The following is a 17,113-nucleotide window of genomic DNA, read 5'->3' on the forward strand; positions in this document are numbered from 1 at the left end:
GAAACAGCTGTTTAGTGCGCAAGGCGACCGTGCTATCAGCCTGACGTCATCAATCTCCACCGGTAACCCCCTTTCTAGTGATGACCTGCGCATGGTGATATGTCTCACTGTTAGCCTGTACGATATATATTTATGAAATATATATCATTCATAATACGACTGCATGGTGTTATTATTTTCTTGAAAGGTGAGGGAAAGCCAACGACTGAGTCGCGCCCAAGGGCTCAAGTTAAACTCGATAGACTATAGTATATGCTTAGAATAAACAATTGTCTTGGTCATGAAGTAAGGCCATAAATATGGAAATGTTTTCATATTCAGGCAAATTCATGTTTTCTAACTTATCAGTGTCTATCTTCAATCCTCTCCTGCACTTCATGATGTAAGATGCATTAACTGTGATATACCGGTACTCTTCTCTTCGTACTTGGTAACAACCAGTCTTTCTAGAGTCAAAAGGTTTTTCATAAAATGGGTCAGATACAACATACTCCATGCATCTCACTGTTTCATCAGTGACAGCAGTTACGTGTAAGCATTTGTCTTTTTCAATGTCAACATATATGTTGTTTGGGGATTTAGTACTGATACTGTGAGTAATGTCTTTCAATTTCATTGCACTTTCAGCTGCTTGCATTCTCTGAACACCTTTGACCAAAGAGATAATCGGCCGATGGCTAGACATCGCCATTTTTTCAGTCGCCCCAGATAACTTTCAAATGCATTAACACTGACATTATCAATGCTACCATGCCTTCAGCCACTAAAGGAAAGTGAAGATGACTGTGTACGTTATACACCAAAAAACAATTTCCATATATTTCCTGACAACTATCAACAAATCTCTTCATTAGCAACTGGCAGTACTCAGAGTAGTGGTGCGCAGTCCTTTCATACACAAGCAACGCACAAACACTGTTATATGTGACAAGATTCTGATAGATTTCATATGTGGCCATCAGACTCTTGAACACAATCGTTGCTGTGTATAGTTGCAACTGGCGTATTTCAGTTGCCTTAAAGTAAGCAAAGTCTTTGAATGACTGTGGCTTACGGCTGAAGCAGTTGGGAATGAAATCCTTTAACTGTATCATCCTTTTGTAAAGAGTGTCTATATTTCTACTAGACATACGACATTTGGGCTGACCAGTTCCTGCTGACTTTGGGCCGAAAACACTCCACTTCAATAACTTCTTCATGCACCCTCCATCTTGGTGCATAAAATCAGGGGGAAAGGAGCTGATCATGTCTATATTCAGTCTCAGGAATGGGCTGTCTTTTCCATCTGCCTTGTGGTGGCTTGGTTGTGATTTAGCTCTAAAACTAGCATCAGTCCTCAGCGGCAGCCTCCAAGTGCGAGGCTTTGTCATTCGGTATCCGTCATGGAACCCTATACTCTCGCACTGGTCACACCCAAATGTTGAAGAGAACTGTTTGATATGCTTTACATGAGCCCGAGCTGGGCATCACATATGATGGCTCGTATAGCTCATAATAACTTCACGTTATGAAACTCAAACCCATTTTCCATGAAGTGCCTGGCTGCTGTGATGAAATCCTCCAAATATTCCAAGTCACAAGGCTTCTCTGATCCAGCAGTCAAAACCATTGGAAATACCTTCCTTGGTCCTAAATTAGCAATCCTAACTAGTGCAGGCCAAGAACTTATGCGGTTACTTGTGAATAAGGGTAAGCCATCATTGTTAACTGTGATGGACAAGATATTCAGTTTCTTAACGTCATTTTCAGGATAAAGCTCTAAGGAAATCTCCAACTGGGCCTCTAACCCAAAATAGTAGTAATCATGCCCTGACTTGCTTTTGAGGTCTTGAGTTACAGGTGGGTAAGTGACTTTACAGAGTGATTTATATGATTGAGGAAGGATGCCAAACAGGTTCCTGTGTTTGTGTAGAGCAGTAAGAACAGCATCCACCTGCACTGTTGTCATGCATGTTTTGACGGCTGCAAATCTTAAATCATCCAAGATGGTACCAGGAGCATCAGCCTCAGCATGTGAATTATAATGATCTAACACCTCCGCATCACCTTCACTCACTTCTGAACTATACGCATCACAACAGTTAGTCTGGGCTACTGCCTCCGCATCTGAAGGGTTGACACACTTGTTGTCATCTGAAAAATTAGCACAGCTGTACCCTGGATTACTTGCTGTAGTATCAGTGGTATTAGGTACCTGTAAAGAATCACTTCTCAAAAATGTAAGCTTTTCCAACCCACTATTACCCAAAACTCTTCTCGCAAGACCCTGTGGTCGTGTTTCTTCTCGTTCCCTATTCTTTTTGCTCGCCTGTCTCACACTTTCTTTCTGATATAAAGTTGCCTCAATCTATGTTTCCTTATTCTTTCCTTAATGTAATAATTATTTATGAAATCCTTATCACCACAACCTCCACTCATTGTCAAAGTATCGTACAATGCAAACAAAATAAGTGGGGTATTGTCATACTATGTATACAGTAGATTATGACAGTCACAAAATGGAAAATTTTACATTACACCAGCAGGTACGAGGATATAGTGGGGATAACTTTAGTTTCGTAATGAGCAGATTTTGAAACCTCGATCCAAACTCCAGTACCAGTAATAACTGTACCTAGAAATATAAAGAATGAAGGCATTACTTCGCTCTATGGATGGCGGGTTCTGAGGAAGTCCAGTGGACTGGAAAATGTATAGGTTAGGTTATGTTTCGTCAGGTTGGTAGGTTTGGTTTTGGTAAGGTTTTCTTGCTTCGCGGCCCTCCTTTCATAAACTGAAATAATGCCTGAAAGAGATAAATTAATGCCATACAGATTGCATAACTTGCTGGTACCAGTAATAATCTAAATTAGAGAAGGTGCGTTGTGGTTAGTTTGGTAAATGTTTGCAAGTCTGCAAAATCCCCCAGGTTTGTGCCATAAAAAGTCGCTGCGCTGTTTTTCTCATATTTACGTCCAACGGTCACGCTTACCTTCATAATATCTTGAAATTTAGGTCAAGATTTACCCTGGGAACGTCCTCCTATTTTCGGAGAAAAACAATTTGAAAAAGCCTGAAATGTGTCCTGTTTCATATTAAAGATAGTTTGGTAATTTTTTACAAGTGCACATGGATGTCATTTTTGGTGAAATTAAGTTAATTCTGATAGTTTTCCTGTGTTTTGAACAAATCTGATCTTTATTTCTGCCGCAAATCAGTATATTTGCAGATATACGCGCCCCCCCTTCCACAATAATGGGGAATATAGGGAAACCCATGCACACAATATATTGATTTGCGATTGAAATCAAGAGCCTTGCCTAGCCTCAGTAACCTAACCTAACCACAAAAGATTAGGAACGCGTCATGACGGGGCTCACGTATTGCCACACTGACGCGCGTAATTTTCTGGACATTTTTCAATAATATAAATTTTCACGTTAATAATAATTTGCAGAAGGTGTTTATGGGCTTTAAATTTTCGCAATGGTGAGAGCTAGACATTCGTAATAGTAAAATAAAGATTCCTGATCCCTGTACACCTGTAAAATAATACGCAACACGTCTAATACACTACGCCTGAGCTGATCTGCTAACAATAAAATCGTCTATAAAAATGTTACACCACACCGCCACACTGCCTGGCCACAATGAAAGCTGCATCCTCGAATTATAACATCTGGCAGGAAAAAAAAAATCTCTAAACGTGAAGAGAAGCATTGAATAACAGATCAAAGTAGTTCCTTGTGAGTGGTGATAGTTGGATCGAGCTGATGGTCCGAGTTGGTATTCAAAAATGGTCCGAGTTGGTTCACCAGTCGGGCAGAGTCGGTAATCGTGAATGGTCCGAGCTGGCAATGGGCCGAGATGGACGCACACCATCCATTTTGCTGGTGTTTTCTAATATTAATTTGATTATGAAAATGCATCAATTTTTTTCCAGAATCTATGTTTTATAGCAACCGATCTAAATGTCATCTTTAGTGAATGGCAACACGCGTCGCGACGGGTCTCACGTATCGCCAGTCAAGAATAATTTTTCAGAAAATTTTCAAAAATCATTTGTCGCTTAATATTCATTTGCGGAAGGTGTTTCTGGGGCTCAAAATGTTTCCAAAGGTGAGATCGAGGTTACTGTAATCACAAGATAGAGATTCCCAATCCCTGTGCACTTGTAAAAAGTTAACAAGTAGAATATTTCACTCGCGTAACACCCTGTTCACGCACCATGCTGCCCCCCACCCCCCACACCCACCAACTGTTTGCGCCTCCCCGCTGGCACTGATCAAATAAAATTGAAATTAAGGTAATTAAACTAAACCTAACCTAAGCTAGCCTACTTAACGGGGGGGTTGCGCCCCTTCGACCCCACACCTAAGGGAGGGCATCGCCCCCTCAACCCCCATCATCGCTTGCAAAAATTCTGAAATAAGCTTGTAGCTAATTAACGAAGGATTTGCCCAAGAAATCAATACCACCACTGAACTCGGCACATCAATCTGAGATCGTAGGAGTGTTCTGATTTAATTTCTCTATAGAACGACACACTCAGGGTAAATCTTGACCGAAATTTACACCGAGGCCCCCATTCGTATCCGCATCCGTATTCACAGTCGAGAACATCGAAACCATGCCCGAGAACCCTGACCCGCCGAGGGGAATCACGCCCCTGAAAATTGACTCAATATGCGACCAAGAAGTGAAAGAGTATTTGGATAAACTCGACACGAACAAGTCAACAGGACCTGACGGTTTGTCCCCGCGGTTATTAAAAGAGCTTAAACAACAAATACTTCAGCCACTCACTAACATATTCAACCAGTCTGTTCAATTGAAAAAGGTCCCGGAAGACTGGAAGATGGCGAACGTAACACCAATTTTCAAAAAAGGAGACAAAAGCGTTGCATTAAACTACAGGCCCATAAGTTTGACATCAGTGGCAGGAAAAATACTCGAAAAGATTATTAGAGACAAACTTGTTAAGTTTCTAGAAGACAATAATGTAATCTCCGACACCCAGCATGGCTTCAGAAACAAGCGCTCCTGCCTAACGAATTTATTAGACTTCTTCCAAGGTATATATAAGAACTGGGATGCCCACATCCCCAGTGATGTTATATACCTGGACTTTCAGAAAGCCTTCGACAAGGTACCGCACGAGCGACTCCTTAAGAAACTGCACTCGGCGGGCATTGGAGCCAATCTGATCGCGTGGATAAGAGATTGGCTCACCGACAGAAAACAACGAGTACTACTCAACGGACAGCCTTCCGATTGGCTTCCAGTCACTAGTGGAGTGCCTCAAGGGTCAGTGCTGGGACCCATTCTCTTCATCATATATATCAACGACCTCGAATCAGGACTGAAATCCACAATATCGAAATTTGCTGATGACAGTAAGGTGGGGGGAAAGGCCCTCACAAAGACCGACTGCGAAATCATTCAGAAAGACCTCAATCACATTATCGAATGGTCGGAAAAATGGCAAATGTCCTTTAATGTTGACAAATGCAAAGTCATGCACATTGGGTCCAGAAATAGTAACCACACATACATCATGAATGGGAGACCTCTGCAAGCGATGCAGGAGGAAAAGGATCTTGGAGTCACTATCAGCAGTGACCTGAAACACGCGAATCACTGTAAAAAAGCATACAACAAAGCCAACACTATGCTCGGGTTCATAGCGAGGAACTTCGAGTGTAAAACGCCAGACGTGATGCTATCCTTGTATAATTCCATGGTAAGACCGCACCTCGAGTATGCAGTACAGTTCTGGTCTTCTAATTACAGAAAGGACATTGATTTACTGGAAAGGATTCAACGACGCTCCACGAAAATGATACCAACCTTAAGGGCTCAACCGTACGAGGAACGACTCAAGCGACTCAATCTTTTTACATTAGAGAAAAGACGCCTACGAGGAGATATGATTCAAGTCTTCAAGTATCTGAAAAAATTCAGTAATGTCGATTACTCCAATTTCTTTGAATTGCAAACCAACCTAAGAACTAGAAATAACGGTTTACCCATTCAGTCTAGTCGATGTAACACAGACATCGGAAGGAGTTTCTTTTCAAACCGAATCATCCGTCACTGGAACAATCTTCCTTCAGAAGCGGTAAATGCGAATACTATCAACTCCTTCAAATATAGAATCGACCGTCACTTCGCTGCGTCGGGAGTAAACTGAATATTGAGTTGCTTTCATCTGCTCCTCAATATCGAGGCGCTTTCATCTGCTCCTCAATGTCGAGGTGCTTCCATCTGCTCCCCAGGCCCCAGGCTGTCGAGCAGATTAAATCACCAAAGCGGGCAACCTCGTAATGAGCCAATAGGCTTTCTGTTGCCTGCGTTTCCATGTTTCCATGTTTCCATGTTTCTCTCTAAGTTATACATAGATCAGTGGTACCTACATGCCTGTACGTACACCAGCGTATTTAACATACAGCATACCAAGGCTGGGTTATTAAAATTTTCAAACTGACTCCTGGCCACCCTTGCACTATAGTTTTCGAGATTACCGTGAGAGCACCAGTATAATTTCATAGTTTAGAAAACCACAGTGAACATATGGTGCTTGCATTTAACGCTACAAATCAAATAACATACCTTTGATGGCTAAAATGAGGTATATGCCAGTGATCAGCCTGCAGTCCACCGTGTATCTGCCGCCAATCTCTAACCATGTACACGAGGCGCGAACCAATACAAAACAATATTCCAATGCACTTTATCATTCTGTAATATGGTAATGATACAATGATACAGACATTTTATTAAAGAGTGTGGCTATGCATTCCACTGGTAACCTAAACATACACCCACAAACATTTTTTACATAACATGGGTTGAGATACTACTTTTTTGTGCGGATGTATATATGAGTACTGTGATCCTTAAGCCCGCCAAGTTTAAAGTGCGATTTGCCAACGATCACGTACTTTAACCACATTCTGATGGCATTTTTCTTAAGGTTCCTAATATAAAATGTTATATAATAAGTGTATTGTATACATATATAATTATATATGCTTATTAAGGTTCCTTGGAGGCAAACGTTCAAAGAACATGAAACGAAGTTCTCTGCTATACGCAAGACGCAAACTCGAAAAACAACTATCACACGCACTAAACAAACAGTTCATTTAGGATTTGCGAGAGTTTGCTCCTGGGCGGGAATTCGTCATCCCCATCCTCATCATCACTGGTGATGTTAATGATGACAGGCTCCACGCACTCGTGAATATTCTCCGACGTTCAGTACTCGTCCTCAAAGTGCCGGGATTGTCGAACAGCACCCGCCCACACTTCCTGGTTGGCGCAAAACCTGGCATCCTCCAAACTGGTCTGCAGCTCCGTCCGGGTGAACCGCTGGAGGGAGGAGCGCACGTAGGCGGTACGCGCAGGAGGCGGTTTTGGGGCGGAGCAGCGGGATGACGTCACTTGGAGCTAAAAAAAAAAATACCCGCCAGTTCAGGGGTGACTTAAGTTGGGGCCGTGTGTGCACTCTGGATGTGCATTCTCGCCTTCTTTCACAGCGCGTTCAGGCAAGCCACTGACGAAAAAATATGTCTTTTTATTGTGCTATTGCGTGACTGTAATTTCAATGCCTACAAACGACGGTGTGGGGTGTGAGGGAGGGCATGTTGAAGTGATTGATTTGAATTAGTCCGCCTTTCCTCGTTTTCTCTAAATCCCTGTTTCTACATTCTCTAGTTTGGCTCCAAGCAGTGTCACGCATAAACCACGCCTCGGCCGTGTCTCCTCCCACAAACCTGCGTATGACTTGACTTGGTGTATATAGACTTAGCGTAGCGCTTCATACACCCCCACACCTGCTAAATGGCGTTGAGCTCGGGGAGGGGGCTTCGTGGTGCAGTGGTTAGCACATTCGGCTCACAATCGAAAGAGCCCGGGTTCGATTCCCGGGCGGAGTGGAAAAATTTGGGCGGGTTTTCCGATACCCTACGCCCTGTCCACCCAGAAGTGAATGGGTACCAGGTATTAATCGGGGGTTGTGTCCCGTCTCCTGGGATCTGTTCCCTTCTATAATTCCTTCCCCTTCTGTCTCTCTCCGGCATATGAGCACAGATGTTGCGCCGACTAAACGAAACTTCTCAACTTTTTTTTTTGAGCTCGGGGTGAGCGGGTGGCAGGCAAACGACCTCATGGCCTTACTCACGGATGTGTTTGTCCAGTTTATTCTGTCTCTGGCCGATTTTGGTGGCAGATAAGCAATAGTTCAAAGCGTGTGGCGGCAGGTGGGAAAGATAGCCTGCCGAGCTCCAGCCACCTGATGAGGTCCGCTTTTTAGGTTCCAGTTGTTGGGCATCGGCTCTCTTCCATCAGTGTGTTGTGGTATGGTGCGCCATCCAAGACAAGTACTGATGGCCCGGGCAGTGGCGCGAGCCACCGATGAAACAGCTCGCCGTTCATTTCGCCTGTCGGTGTTCCCGTCGTAGCCTCTAAAACCACATCTTGGTGGGCGCGTCCTCATGACGTATTTTACGAACGTCTCGGAACAGCTCTGGCTTCCGCATGCTTATTTTGCTCCTATAAGTACCTTAATCATCAAACACAGGTACTAAAGCATACTTTCGAAAATTAGAAAGGGGTGTAAAACATATTCTGACAAACTATCGTCTTTATCCGACATTTTGCTAAAAAGTTATTGCCGAAAAACGTGTAACGCTGGCTCTGAATCTCATAGTAACTCTACGTTATTTATATATATATATATATATATATATATATATATATATATATATATATATATATATATATATATATATATATATATATATATATATATATATATATAGTGCTATGGTAGACTACAACCCTACATAGATGATTTGGAAAAGAACGTATAGGATAAAATACACTAAAAAGCAATACAAACATATTTCATAACACACACACACACACACACACACACACACACACACACACACACACACACACACACACACACCTATTACCCCCTACAATATCCTTCTTAAAGGCTGTTTTTCTTCTTTTCAATCTTCCCTCTTCATCATTATTAAATTCCTCCTCCCCCTCCTCCACTTCCTGCCTCCTCCACTTCCTCTCACTTTCTCCCTTCTCTTGTTTCTTTTCGTCTCTCAACTGGAGGAGGACACTCGATTTTACTCCTTAGGATAAGGAGCAAAATTCATAGGGACGGAGAGAGAGAGAGAGAGAGAGAGAGAGAGAGAGAGAGAGAGAGAGAGAGAGATATCCTTCTTAACATCTTAGACCCTCGTAATTACATTTCTTGGGTCACACTGAAGAAGGAAGAGGAAGAGGAGAAGGAGGAGGAGGAGGAGGAGGAGGAGGAGGAGGAAGAAGAAGAAGAAGAATAGGAGGAGGATTCTGAGTATATATATGAAGAATTGGGTGGAAAGATGACAGACAGTGAATTGCCTGCACTACTAAAGGTGTGTGTGTGTGTGTGTGTGTGTGTGTGTGTGTGTGTGTGTGTGTGTGTGTGTGTGTGTGTGTGTGTGTGTGTGTGTGTGTGTGTGTGTGTGTGTGTGTGTGTGTGTGTGTGTGTGTGTGTGTGTGTGTGTGTGTGTGTGTGTGTGTGTAAATCATACTTTAATGCATACACAATTATTTTTCTATATCTAATATTGAAGAAAGAAAGGAGCTTTAATTACTCTAATCTCTTAATTTTCTTTTACCTCTCTCTCTCTCTCTCTCTCTCTCTCTCTCTCTCTCTCTCTCTCTCAGATGTCACGCGGAGTCATCGTCATCGTCAGCCTGCTGGCCATCCTTTCCTGCAGGTCACCCGTGGAAGGTCAAGGTCAACAAATGGTCAAAAAGAACAGTGAGTAGCAGTAGTGGTAGTGGCAGCGAGCAGCGGTAGCAGGTTTTTATTTTTTTTATTTTTACGTCGTGGCCTATTGCGCCGGTAGGCTTCTTCCCGGTGGGGCGTGATGGTCGGCCCAGGCGCAGGCGAGTGTTTATAGTGATTCTTCTGGAATGCAGGCACACAGTTAAGGTGCTTTCTCTACTCATGGTTAAGAAAAAAACAGGTTCAATCACACTTAGTCTCGTGATATATAAGTGGACCCGACACGGTCAATATTATTGGCACAATATAGTGACTCATTTTTATTGTGCAATATTTGTTTCCCCCAACACAGCTCTGTATTATTGAGCAATGTCGGTAGTCGTGTGAAGGGTTTCAGAGACACAACCATTTATGTATAATATATCTTTTCAATACCTTTGCCACTTTTTCTTTATTTCTAAGTTTTTCCGCCTTCATATTGTGGTTGAAGGACATGTATTTCGTCCCTTAACTATAATATGGAGGCGTAATATCGTATTTTGGAGACGCGGAGTGATTCTCAATAACTACCTTTTCTGCCTCTCCTTAGTCATGAGGGAAGCCCAGCTGTCACGTCTGTCTCTAAGGCTGAATTTTTCGTTCAAACTTTCTCTGAAAATTACGCTCGGGACGATTCATGGCATATTCCGCCTACTCATACCTACTCTCACTCCACTATTCCTGGTCTTCTTACAATCCTTGAGGATGATGTTTTTTATCTCTGGTTTGATTCCCCAGAAGGCTTTTGGACCCTACAGAGTACCTCCTTTTGTTCTTTAAACTGTACCTCCGTGTTGATGGTCTGGCTGGTCAAACACTTTCTTTTCAACAATTTACCTTCCTGCTGGAAATACGCCTGTATACCTGTGCCTAAGACGGATGGCCGTTCTAATCCCTCAAACTATCGTATTTTAGCTTTGATTTCTTGTCTTTCTAAATCTTTTGAATAAATCCTTAACAGGAAAGTTCTTAAGCATCTATCAACATCTTACCTTCACTCTGATCACCAGTGCGAACTCTGGAAGGGGCGTAATACTACTGATCTTCCTATTTTCCCAAATGACTCCTGGCTATCCTCTCAACCGTTAAAACTTGCCCTAAACATCTCGGAAGCTTTTAACTAAGACTGACACAAATCCTTGCTTATAAACTATACCTTCCTACGGAATATATCCCTCGATTTATTTTTTGTTTCCAGTTTCTTTTCAGGTCGATCTGTCTTTTTATTTTCGTTCGGCCTGTTGCATCGGAAGACTATGGAACCTGCTGGTCGGCTCTGGCGCGTCCGTGGTGCAGGCAAATGTTTACAGTGGCGCCTTCTTTTTTGGCGCGTGCTGCCCCACGGAACTCATCTTTCATCCGCAATGAATTGGGGTCTGGGTTGATAGGTGGTTCTTCAGGATAGCATGTAGGTAATTTTGAGCCACTTGACAATGATTGAAAATTGTTTGTATGTAAGAGCTGCCAGAACTTGAGCCCGGGTCCTTCAGGACACCGCGCCCGCACGCTGACCACTCAGCCACCGCCTCCATATTAGCTGTAGACGATCACTGTTCTTTCCCGAAACTTACCAACAGTGTTGTTCCGCAGCGTTCTGTTCTATCTCCCACTCTCGTTCCATAATTCATAAACGATATTTCCATAAACTGTTATATCCACTCCTACGTAGATTACTATGCATTACTCAATATCTTTCAGCATCAAACCGTTCAAACAGAAATTCCATGGCTCAATGTTGGCGCTGCAAAACGCTTAAACTGTAACTTTGCTGCTACCTCTGAATGGTACAGAAGTAACTCAAGTCTCCTTTAATTCCTCAGAAATACAATTTCCCCGCGTTGTCAACTCGACATTATCTTCCAACACCTTCCCCCTATTCCTCGAGACCCTCGGTTTTTTTCTAAGGTGCTGGCTGCCTCTATTGCCGGTCTTGAGAGGCTGCTAGGACGACCCCAGCTTGTCGGTGGAGCAGGCACATTTTATTTATGGTGGCTGCCGTGATGTATGAAGCTTGCTTTTTTTTTTTTTTTTTTTTTACGTCGCGGCCTATTGCGCCGGTAGGCTTCTTCCCGGTGGGGCCTGATGGTCGGCCCAGCCCGTTTTGGCGCAGGCGTGTTTTTTATATTGGCGCCATCTTGCGTTGGCTCATACTGCCCCCCAGAACTCATCTTTGAGCCTTTCTTTGGAGAGGTTATCTAGAGCCCGGGTTGATGGGTAGTCTTCAGGCCAGCATGTGGGTAGTCTTAGGCCACTCGGCTCTGACTGAAAAACCTCAGCTCTGCGGCGGCCAAGATTCGAACCCGCGTCCCTCCTGGAGCTCCTGAACGCGGGGCCGTCACGCTAACCACTCAGCCACCGCCTCCCCCGCTAACCATTCAGCCACCGACTTGCGCCATGCTGCCTCCCGGTGATGCATTTCAACGAAGTTGCTGAAGTTAGGGTTGACTGAAGATCTGGGCAGCATGTGGGTAGTCTTCCGCCAATCAGCTATTGTTGAAAAATCAGCGTTTCGGTGGGACTCGAACCTAGGTCCACGGGGTCAGTACGACCGCACGCTGACCACTCGGCCACCGCCTCCTGAACTAAACACCCACTCCCAACTAGACAATTACAGTCCATCATAATCCCAAAACCTTAACTGGAAACTTATTATTGCATCTCTTGCTAAATCAATTTCTTCGAAGTTAGGAGCTCTGTATCGTTTTCACCAGTTATTTTTCCCTTCCTAGATGCTATCAATAAATAAGGGCCTTTGACCACCCTTGTATCATCTACACCAGAGAGTAGTTCAGCATGCTCTCTAAAGACCGATCCTCTCTCTATCCACACAACACTACATTCACACAACACAAACACCTTTTCCTAAAATTCAAAATTCAAAATGGCGTTCAACAACAGTGCCTCGGAGTCCCCACCTTGGGGGTGGGGGCACAGACTCCCCCAGGGAGGACTCCCCTTTTGGCTGCTTACCTGGGAGGTGTCTTGATAACTTCTCGAGCCTTTTTCTTATCAATTTCTGCAACGTTCACGGTCTTCGTTCTAATTTCCATTCTGTAGAACACCATCTTTCCTCCTCTAAACCTCACCTTCTCTTCCTCACCGAAACACAGGTTTCTGAGGCTACTGACAGCAACCTCTACTCTGTTCCCTCTTACTATTTCTATCCTAAATTCAAGTATGAATATCATGTGTAGAGCGCCCCCCAGTCATGCTCTTAGTTTAAACAAATACCTTCCTCTTACTGATAGTTTTCTACCCCTTTAATTACGCCGTGGCTTTGCTTCTCTTGTTTTTTATGTTTTCATGTTGACTGTTTTTCTAAATTTGCTCACTGTATACTTAACCAATCACGCAGCCATGTTGAATACGGCGTTCAACCAACTTTTCCTTATCCCTATATTCTATTCAAACTCCTTATGCATTAGTTAGCCAGAATGTTCAGGCTTTCATTCCTTTCGCTGGCAAACTTTGGAGCAGTATTGTTTCTGTATTTGCTTCTACCATTTTTGTGTTGTCATTTTGGGGGAATATGTGTATGTTCTTTGTTAATATTAGTTAGGCTCGCACTGTTGTCTCGCTGTCCAGGCTAGAGTCAAATTTGTTGTACTGTACTTGGGTAGGCGGTGGCTGAGTGGTAGCGTGCTGGGCCCCCATTCACCACGTGATGGACGACACGGGTTCGAATCCCCACGCTACCACCTCGGATTTCTCAGTCACCGCCGAGTGGCTTAAAACTACCCACATGCTGTCCTGAAGACCACCCATCAACCAGGACTCTAGAGGAAACCGTTCAAGTGAATCAAGAAGGAGTTCCGGGGGGCAGCATGAGCCAAGAGAAGATGGCGCCACTATAAACACCTGCCTGGGCCATGACGGGCCGGGGCCGAATACCATCCAGGTTCCTCAAGCAAGCCTACCGGCGCTATAGGCATATACGTAAAAACAACAACTTCACAGCAGCTGATTGGAAGTTTTAGTGAGATAACAAAAGGCCTTACCATAAGTTGTTTCTTGGAAGTGATGTCTGGCCGAGGTTTCTCTCTCTCTCTCTCTCTCTCTCTCTCTCTCACTCTCTCTGTCTCTAGATCTCTCTCTCTCTCTCTCTCTCTCTCTCTCTCTCTCTCTCTCTCTCTCTCTCTCTCTCTCTCTCTCTCTCTCTCTCTCTCTCTCTCTCTCTCTCTCTCTCTCTCTCTCTCTCTCTCTCTCTCTCTCTCTCTCTCTCTCTCTCTCTCTCTCTCTCTCTCTCTCTCTCTCTCTCTCTCTCTCTCTCTCTCTCTCTCTCTCTCTCTCTCTCTCTCTCTCTCTCTCTCTCTCTCTCTCTCTCTCTCTCTCTCTCTCTCTCTCTGTCCTATTTATCCTCCGTGTCCTTCTCCTCTTCCTCTTTCTCCTCCTCTTTCTCCTCCTCCTTCTCCTCCTCCTCCTCCTAAATCATCCTGCACACTCTCCTCATCTCCTCCCCCTACTTTTTATCTCCTCTCTCTCTCCTTTTTTCAGGCTGGTGGACCAAGCGAGGCTTCCTCCTCCCTCTTCCTCCCTCCTCCCCTCGCTCCGTCATGGAAGGAAGAAGAGAGGAAGGAGGACAGATTCCGGAAGACAAGGAAGACATCATTGGAGGTAAAGAGTGGGAGGAAGACCATTGTTTTTATTATTGTTTTTATTATTATTATTATTATTATTATTATTATTATTATTATTATTATTATTATTATTATTATTATTATTATTATTATTATTATTATTATTATTATTATTATTATTATTATTATTATTATTATTATTATTATTATTATTATTATTATTATTATTATTATTATTATTATTATTATTATTATTATTATTATTATTATTATTATTATTATTATTATTATTATTATTATTATTATTATTATTATTATTATTATTCTCTCTCTCTCTCTCTCTCTCTCTCTCTCTCTCTCTCTCTCTCTCTCTCTCTCTCTCTCTCTCTCTCTCTCTCTCTCTCTCTCTCTCTCTCTCTCTCTCTCTCTCTCTCTCTCTCTCTCGGACCTGTACAATGCAGACCTCGCACCCTACGACACCTATGACCTGAGGGGGACAGCAGGAAAAGATTCGGACCAATCAGAGGTCAACGATCGAGCCTTGGACCAATCAAAGGAGGGATACGCTCTGACGTCACTTCGAGCTGCTATTTGCCGGCCAATCTCCCGCCAAAACCCGCCCGACATGGCTATACTGCTGTGCTTGAACCCGCGACCCTTCAGAGCTACTTAAGAATATGACCTAACACATATATACAAGACAACGTAAGTATATGTAGGTAAAGGGACGGACGTTCGCCCCTATCTCTGCCTGACCCCCATAACATTGTAAGCTACGGTGGCGTTAGGTGGTGGTTAGGGTGATTAGGGTTACACTGTAGGACAACACTCTTGTACTTCGTCGTGCGCCAGGTTGTTACGAGGGAATAAATGAAGAGGTCGTGTTGAGGTGGTGGTCTCCTTATCCCGAAAAATTGACTTAGGACCGTTTTCATAGTCGTCGGGCACATTCCCTAACCAAAGGCCATACCATCCAGGTGACAGGCATTACCATCGCCTAGATCCGCTTTCACAATCGTTGTTTTCGTGGTATCGGCGACTCCCAGCCTGGTGACGATCATGACAAGACGAAGGCGATGGAGTAGTAGTAGTAGTAGTAGTAGTAGTAGTAGTAGTAGTAGTACTAACATGGAAACATGGAAATGCAGGCATCAGAGGAGAGGTGTCCTGATACCCTCCTTTTGAAAGAGTTCAAGTCGTAGGCAGGAGGAGGAAATACAGATGAAGGAAGATTGTTCCAGAGTTTACCAGCGTGAGGGATGAAAGAGTGAAGATGCTGGTTAACTCTTGAGTAAGGGATTTGGACAGTAAAGGGATGATCTTGAGTAGAAAGTCGTGTGCAGCGAGACCAAGGGAGGGGGGAGGAGCAGTCAGCGTGAAAATATCGATAGAAGATAGAAAGAGAGGCAACATCGCGGCGGAATTTAAGAGGGAGAAGACTATCAGTAGTAGGAGGAGAGCTGATGAGACGAAGAGCCCTAGACTCTACTCTGTCCAGAAGAGCTGTGTGAGTGGAGCCTCCCCACACATGAGATGCATACTCCATACGAGGGCGGACAAGGCCCCTGTATATGGATGGCAACTGCGCGGGGGAGAAGAACTGGCGGAGACGATACAGAACGCCCAACCTCGAGGAAGCTGATTTAGCGAGAGAGGAGATATGAAGTTTCCTGTTGAGATTTTGAGTTAAGGATAGACCGAGGATGTTTATTGTTGAAGACGGTGACAGCTGAGTGTTGTCGAAGAATAGGGGATAGGTGTTTGGAAGATTGTGTCGAGTTGATAGGTGAAGAAATTGAGTTTTTGAGGCATTGGAGGACACAAGGTTCCTTTTGCCCCAATCGGATATGATAGCAAGATCTGAGGTTCAGCGTTTTGCAGCCTCCAGTCTAGAGTCGTGTACTTCCTGTTGAGAGGGTCTTCTATTAAAAGAAGTTCAATAATGCAGAGTGGAGTCGTCGGCGTATGAGTGGACAGGACAGTTCGTTATGGAAAGAAGATCATTAATGAATAACTGGAAGAGAGTGGTTGATAGGACAGAGCCCTATGGAACACCACTGTTGATAGGTTTAGGAGAAGAACAGTGACCGTCTACCACCGCAGAGATAGAACGGCCGGAAAGGAAACTGGAGATAAAGGAACAGAGACTGGTGCCAGACTCTATCGAAGGCTTTCGATATGTCTAGCGCAACAGAGAAAGATTAACCGAAACTGCTAAGAGAGGATGACCAAGAGTCAGTTAAGAGAGCAAGAAGATCGCCAGTAGAACGCCCCTTGCGGAATCCATACTGGCGACCAGATAGAAGGTCAGAAGTGGAAAGGTGCTTTTGAATCTTCCGGTTAAGGATTGATTCAAAAGCTTTAGATAGTCAGGAAAGTAAAGCTATAGGGCAATAGTTTGAGGGATTGAAACGGTCACCCTTCTTAGGCACAGGCTGTACAAAGGCATACTTCCAGCAGGAAGGAAAGATAGATGTTGATAGGCAGAGACGAAAGAGTTTGGCCAGGCAGGGTGTCAGTACAGAAGCACAGTTTTTAAGGAGAATAGGAGGCACTCCATCAGGTCCATAAGCCTTTATAATATATATTTTTATACAAATTTACTTTATTTTATGTGCATTTGATGTTGTTGTTTTATACAAATTTACATTATTTTATGTGTATTCTGTATTTTTTAATACAAATTTGCCTTATTTTATGTGTATTTTGTATATTT

At 43.6% G+C, this 17,113-nt stretch overlaps 1 long non-coding RNA gene across 1 annotated transcript; it reads left to right on the top strand.

Annotated features, from left to right (window-relative positions):
- Positions 1 to 9,399: 9,399 nt before the first annotated feature.
- On the top strand, positions 9,400 to 15,275 carry LOC126984326 (uncharacterized). Its single transcript, XR_007736589.1, has 4 exons — positions 9,400 to 9,422; positions 9,718 to 9,814; positions 14,315 to 14,434; positions 14,859 to 15,275. It is a non-coding gene; the product is annotated as an uncharacterized LOC126984326 (long non-coding RNA).
- Positions 15,276 to 17,113: the final 1,838 nt, after the last annotated feature.

Source organism: Eriocheir sinensis, chromosome 57 (assembly GCF_024679095.1).
Source record: "Eriocheir sinensis breed Jianghai 21 chromosome 57, ASM2467909v1, whole genome shotgun sequence".
NCBI lineage: Eukaryota > Metazoa > Arthropoda > Malacostraca > Decapoda > Varunidae > Eriocheir > Eriocheir sinensis.